The sequence below is a fragment of the Rhinolophus sinicus genome, chromosome 1 (assembly GCF_057876585.1).
Source record: "Rhinolophus sinicus isolate RSI-liver-muscle chromosome 1, RSI-T2T, whole genome shotgun sequence".
In the NCBI taxonomy this organism is placed as follows: Eukaryota; Metazoa; Chordata; class Mammalia; order Chiroptera; family Rhinolophidae; genus Rhinolophus; species Rhinolophus sinicus.
The window spans coordinates 27,182,540-27,190,106 of NC_142501.1; positions in this window are offsets into that span (position 1 = coordinate 27,182,540).

The window sequence follows — 7,567 nt, forward strand, 5'->3', positions numbered from 1 at the left end:
CCACCCACATTTTTAGCTGTGGGTTTTCTTCATAAATTAGTGAAACAATCCATTTACTGGGTGTCCACAGTGCTTAGACATGTAATATCTACTTTGCCTCTCTGTCTATATATATGAGAGATTATACATGCAAACACACTCATAATATATATAATATTAAAGCTGAAGATTTTAGAGGGTTTATGACTAAATGATTATAAGTTACTCTGAGATTTAGGATGTAGCAGTAGTAGAAATAATATTGAGTAGCTCAAGGAAAACTAAAGGTAAGTATTTCACTATGTCTCCAATTTTGACATTGCGCTTTACCAGGTTAATAGTGGGATTTGGGTGAACAGAAAAATAAAGTAAAAACAAAATTACATTTGAATGTGAGGAAGTCAATTGAGGCAAGAAGATGGCTACAACATGGAGAAAAGAGTAATAAGACTCTTTTTGTACAAGAAGGTGAAAATACAAGAGCATCCACTCCAGGCTTAAAACAGAAAACAAAATTGTGACTTCAGCCAGGTGGCTGAACTTGGAAGCTATCTTTTTTTTTTTTTTTTTTTTTTTTTTCCCACAGAGATACTGAGCTGAGAATAATATATGGAGCAGAATACTTCTGTGAGGGCCCTAGAGACCAGTTGAGAAGGTATGTCACTAAGACCATTGTAAAACCAAGAAGAAATTCTAGTAAAAGGATTTGAATAATTCCCAGCATTTGGTGCACCCATCAGTGCCCCTCCCCCTACATGACATAGTATGGATGCATCAGCAGGAAAGCCCATATAGTTGCGATGCTTCCTCAAAATGGAAACAAAACAGTGGACTATGCATTCAACATCTGGATTGTTTGGGGCTACTCAAGGGACAGGTTTCTGTTTTGTCTGACTTACGGTGCTTATAGGACAAGTGCAAATTTGGAAGGCACTTAAAACTGAGGCAAGCAGCACACAATGCTGCTGTTCTGCAGCCAGACCAGGTTGCAGCAAGAGATAAGAAAATGTTTGTGATATTCTACAGTCTTCAGCCGGGCTGACTGGTGAAGGTCTTACCCTTCAAGAAACCAGTACACAAAGACTTTGAGCAGTGGTTGTTTCTTTAAATGTTGAAATACCATACCCAACTCCTCCAAGAAAACCATAAAAGAAACAGGGAAACATGGCCTAATCAAAAGAACACAACAAAACTCCAGAAATTGACCCTAAAGAAGTTCAGATCTATGAGTTGCCTGATAAATAATTTAAAGTAACTGCTATAACTATGTATAGCAATGGATGTTAACTGTATTTATCGTGGTGATCATTTCACAATGTATACAAATTCAAATCATTATGTTGTATACCTATAACTAATATAAAGTTACATGTCAATTATGCCTCAAAAAAAAAGATAAAATAACTGTTAAAAGATGCTTAATGAGCTAAATGAGAATATTGAAAGACAACTTAGCAAAGAAAGTACTATAAACAACTGTACACCAACATATTGGATATCCATATTGGAAATGGATAAATTTATAAAACACACCAGATGGAATCATGAAGAAATAAAAAATGTGAACAGACCAGTAATGAGTAAGATTGAAACAGTATTTAGATACATCCTTAAGGGGTGGCCGGTTAGTGCAGTTGGTTAGAGTGCAGTGCTCATAACACCAAAGTTGCCGGTTCAATTCCCACATGGGCCAGTGAACTGCGCCCTCCACAACTAGATTGGAAACAATGGCTTGACTTGGAGCTGATGGGTCCTGGAAAAACTGTTCCCCAATTAAAAAAAAAAAAAATTTTTTTTAAAAATTAAAAAAAAAAAAAAAAAGCCCTTACCACTTCTATTTAACATAGTATTTGAAGTCCTAGCCAGAGCAATCAGACAAGAAAAAGAAATAAAAGGCATCCAAATTGACAAAAAAAGAAGACATGTGTCTCTATTTAGAGGAGACATCATCTTTAGAAAATCCTAAAGACTTAACACACACACACACACACACACACACACACACACCACAAACTGTTAGAATTAATGAATACATTCAGGAGGCAACAAACCGAATGGGAGAAGATTTTTCCAAACAATACCTCTGATAACAGGCTAGTATCCAAAATATATAAGGAACTCATACAACTCAACAACAACAAAAAACAAACAATCCAATTAAAAAATGGGCAGAGGACCTGAATAAACATCTCTCCAAAGAAGACATACAAATAGATATATGAAAAAAATGTTCAACATCACTAATCATCAGAAAAATGCAATTAAAAACCATAATGAGATATCACCTCACACCAGTTAGAATGGCTATCATCAACAAGACAAATAATAACAAGTATTGAAGAGGTTGTGGAGAAAAAGGAACACTCATATACTGTTGGTGGAAATGCAGATTGGTGCAGCTGCTATGGAAGGCAGTGTGGAGTTTCCTCAAAAATTAAGAATAGAATTACCACGTGACCCAGCAATCCCTCTTCTGGGTATCTACCCAAAACATCTGAAAACATATATGTGCTCCATTGTTCATTGCAGCTTTATTTACAGTGGCTGAGACGTGGAAACAACCAAAGTGTCCTTCGATTGATGATTGGATAAAGAAGTTGTCGTAAATGTACACAATGGAATACTATTCTACCATAAGAAAAGATGAAATAGTACCATTTGTGACAACATGGATGGATCTTGAGATTATTATGCTGAGCGAAATAAGTCAGACAGAAAAAGTAGAGAACCATGTGATTTCACTGATATGTGGTATATAAACCAAAAACAACAAAAGAACAAGGGAAACAAATGAAGAAACAAAAACTCATAAACACATACAATAGTTTAGTGGTTACCAGAGGGTAAGTTGGGAGGGGGGTGGTAGATGAGGGTAAACGGGATCAAATATATGGTGATGGAAAGAGAACTGACTTTGGGTGGTAAACACACAATGTGATATATTTAGATGATATATTACAGAATTGTACACCTGAAATCTCTGTAACTTTATTAACAATTGTCACCCCAATAAACTTTAATAATAAAAAAATACATTCAGCTAAATTGCAAGACACAAAGTCAACACACAGAAATCAGTTGTATTTTTATACATCAATAATAAACCATCTAGTAATGAAATGAAGAAAATAATTCCATTTATAATAGCATTAAAAACAAAATACAAATACTAAGAATAAACTTAACTGACAAGATAAAAGACTTGTACACTGAAGGTTATGAAACATCTCTGAAAGAAATTAAAGAAGACAAATAAATGGAAAGATGTTGCTTGTTCATGAATTAAAAGATAAGATGTGCATACTACCAAAAGTGATCTACAGATTTAATGCAATCCCTATCAAAAATCCCAATGGCATATTTTTAAGAGATATATATATATATATATATATATATATCTCCTAAAAATTACGTGGAATCTCTAGGGACCTCAGAGAGACAAAACAATCTTTAAAAAGAACAAAGTGGGAAGACTCACAGTTCCTGATTTCAAAACATATTATAAAGCTACAGTAATCAAAACAGTGTGGTACTGATATAACTACACACCGAAAAATAGACCAGTGAAATAGAATAGAGAGCCCAGAAGTAACCCCCCATGTATATGGCAATATGATCTCCAACAATCTAGGTGTGCCAAGATTACTCAATGGGGGAAAAGACAGTCTGTTTAACAAACAATGTTGGGAAAACTAGATGTCTTGTACACCTGAAAGAATGCTGTTGGACCCTTATCTTACACTATATACAAAATCTAACTCAAAATGGATTAAAAATGTAAATGCAAACTCTAAAACTATAAAACTCTTAGAAGAAAGCATAGAGGAAAAGCTGCCTGACATTGGACTCGGAAATAATTTCTTTTACATAATACCAAAAGCACAGGCAACAAAAGCAAAAATAGACAATTGGACTCCATCAAACTGAAAACCTTTTGTGCATCAAAGAACACAATGAACACAGTGAAAAGTGAACCCACAAAATGGGAGAAAATATTTGCAAATCACATATCTGATAATGGGTAAATATCCAGAATATATAAAGAACTTCTATGAATCATCAACAAAAACATTAAAGAATGTAATTTTAAAATGAGTAAAAGGAACTGAATAAACATTTCTCCTAAAATGGTATACAAATGGCCAAATAGCATATGAAGTTTATCAACATCACTAATCCTCTGAAACATGCAAGTCAAAACCACAATGAGATAGCACCTCACACCTGTTAGATATGGTTAGCTTTAAAGGAAAAACAGAAAATAGCATGTTGGTGAGGTATGGAGAAATCGGAACCCTTGGGCACTAGTGGTATAATTGTAAAATGGTGCAACTGCTATTGAAAATACAAGAGGCATGCCTCATTTTATTGAGTCTCGCTTTATCGCACTTTGCAAATGTTGCATTATTTTTACAAATTGAAAGTAAGACCCTCCACTAGCTGAAGGCTCAAATAATGGTTAGCATTTTTTTAGTAATAAAGTATTTTTTAATTAAGGTATGTATATTGTCTTTTAGACATAATGCTATTTCATACTTAATAGACTACAGTATAGTGTAAAAACAACTTTTATATGCACTGAGAAACCAAAAAAATGCATGACTAATTTTACTGACTTATTAGCTTTATTGCAGTGGTCTGAAACCAAACCTGCAATATCTCTGAGGTATGTATGCCTGTAAAGAGGTTCCTCAGAATTTAAATATAGAACTACCAAAATTATACCAATAACCCCACTTCTGGGTATATATTCAAAACAATTGAAAGCAGATTCTTGAAGATATATTTGCATACCCATGCTCCCATCAATACTATTCGCAGCAGCCAAGAGTTGGAATCAATGCAAATATCCACTGACAGATGAACAGATAAACAAAATGTGCTACATACATACAAAGAAATAGTTCAGCCTTAAAAAAAGAAAGAAAACTTGTCACATATTACAACCGGGATGAATCTTGAAGATATTATGTTAAGTGAAATAAGCCAGTTACAAAAAAACAAATAGTGCATTATTCCACTTATATGAGGTATCTAAAGTAGCAAAATGTGTAGAAACAGAAAATAGACTACTGATTAACAGAGGCGGTGGGGAGGGGAAAAAGAGTTGTTTGATGGGTATAGTTTCAGATTTGCAAAATGAAAAAATTCTGGAGATTTATTTCACAACAATGTGAGTATAGTTAACACGACTGAATTGTACACTTAAAAATTGTTAAGAAGGTACAATTTATTTATGTGTTTTTACTACAGTAGACAAAGAAAAAATTACAAAAGGAAAGTTATATAACTAAGGGAAAACTAGTATTTAGTAATGATGAATAAGGGAAGGGAGGGTCCATTATCTGAAAATATTCAAGCTGTTAGGACAATGTTTTCAGTGGAATATCTTCCCTCTCTCTCACCCAGAGAATTGGAAAATGGTCAACTGTTGGTGGAATGAAGTGAGACAAAGGACATAGAACATGGAGTAAAAGCCTCTAAGGATTAAGGAGTGTGCAAGCAGCATTGCCCCACTTATCTTCTATCTCATTTAGCATCAACACATGAAACTGTGGCACTATTAACTAGATAACTCACATATGGAATTATGAATAAAATGATTCCGGCTAAATTTAAATAAATTTAAATTTAAGTTTAAATATTTCTTGCCTTCTAAGAAAATGTTTAAATATGAGAGTGTTAAGTGTGGTTTCAAAGACGTAAGACTCTAGCCACTGAAGAACTCATTATTTGGCTATGGCTGCCCTTTCTCATTCATTAGCATCCAGCTGTACTGCTTAAGTATCAATTTTTGTTGTTGTTGTTTAAGTCTTAGTACTTTAGTGTTCTATAAAGACAGATCCTTTGCATCCTTTGTTTTCCTTTGGGTTCTGCAGATTTTGCACACAAAACATATTTATAATTTATTTTTAATGTGGTAATATCAATTTATCTGTTTTGCCATTAAATAGAAAATTTCCCTTGAACCATGACTGTTTTGTAATGCCTGAGAATAATTACATGCATATACATTAAAGGATTAAATGAATGTGTAATGTACCTATGGTGCCTACTGTATGCTTCATATTTCCACAGGGAGGTAAATATGGAGCACCTCCTGTATGAGTCTGCTAGGGCTGCCGTAACAAAGTACCACAGACTGGGTGGTTTAAATAACAGAAATGTATTCTCTCATAGTTTTGGTGGCTAGAAGTTTGAGATCAAAATGTCAACAGGGTTAATATCTTCTGAAGCCTCTCTCCTTGGGTTGTAAATGGCTGTTTTTCTCTATATCTTCATATGATCTTCTCTCTGTATGTGTCTGTATTCTAATCTCTGTTTATAAGGACATCAGCCATGTTGGATTAGGGCTCACCCTAACAGCCCCATTTTAACTTAATTACCTCTTTGAAGACTCTGTCTTCAAATATAGTCATATTTTGAGGTACTGGAGCTAGAATTTGAATATATGTAATTTTCTGGAGAAAGCACAATTCAGTCCATAATATCACCTAATGAATTTTCCAAATTTAAGCCAGGCTAATGGTTTTATTTGGCTGAAAAAGGTGTTTTTGTGTGTGATTGAATATTATAACTGACTTTGCAGTTATTAATATAAGCAGATCATACCACAAAATTTCTAAACACCAATTAATCCTACTGGTTAATGCAAGACCAAATGTAAATTCTTCCAAATAATAAATGCACTTTCTATAGCTTGTCCTATTAATGGATTATATCAATCCATTGAGTCAGAATATGTTCAACTTTATGAAGAGAAAATACAGTTTTTGTATACAAGGTTCAGAAATTTCCACTGCAAACAAAATGAGGTCAGTTGTCTTTTTGTACAGGAAATATTTACCACAAATATTTCCCTAGAAACGTTTGAATTTTTATAGCTATGGTCAATCTTTGTGTCAGCTAGCAGTGTCCTTATTAGCATTTGCCTGAATTCCAACCTCGAAAATGAGGATCAATATTGTTAAAACTCACTTTCATAACCTAAGAACTATGTTTATCTTTAGAGTAGCATAGTTCTTCTATCAGTTTTGTGTTGTCAAATACAGAGGATGTAAATGGGAGATAAGTGCTGCTAGACATCAAATTCTTAAAGTCCTTTTTTTGAAGGCTAAGAACATATTTTTATTTTTTTTAATTACACTTGACATTCAATATTATTTTATATTAGCTTCAGGTGTACAGCATAATGGTTGGACATTTATATAATTTACAATGTGACTCCCCCGTTAGTCTCGTACTCATCTGACACCATACATAGTTATTACAATATTATTGACTAGATTCTCTATGCTATATTTTACATCTACATTGTCTATTTTGTAACTGCCAATTTGTACTTCTTAATCCATTAAGCATTTTAACCCAGCCCCCAACCCTCTTCCCATCTGGCAACCATCAGTTAATTCTCTGTATCTACGAATCTGTTTCTGTTTTGTTTGTTCATTTACTTTGTTTTTTAGATTCCATATATAAGTGAAATCATATGGCATTTGTCATTGTAGTTTTGATTGTACTTCCTTGATGATTAGTGATGTTGAACATCTTTTCATGTAATTATTGGCCATTTGTATGTTTTCTTTGG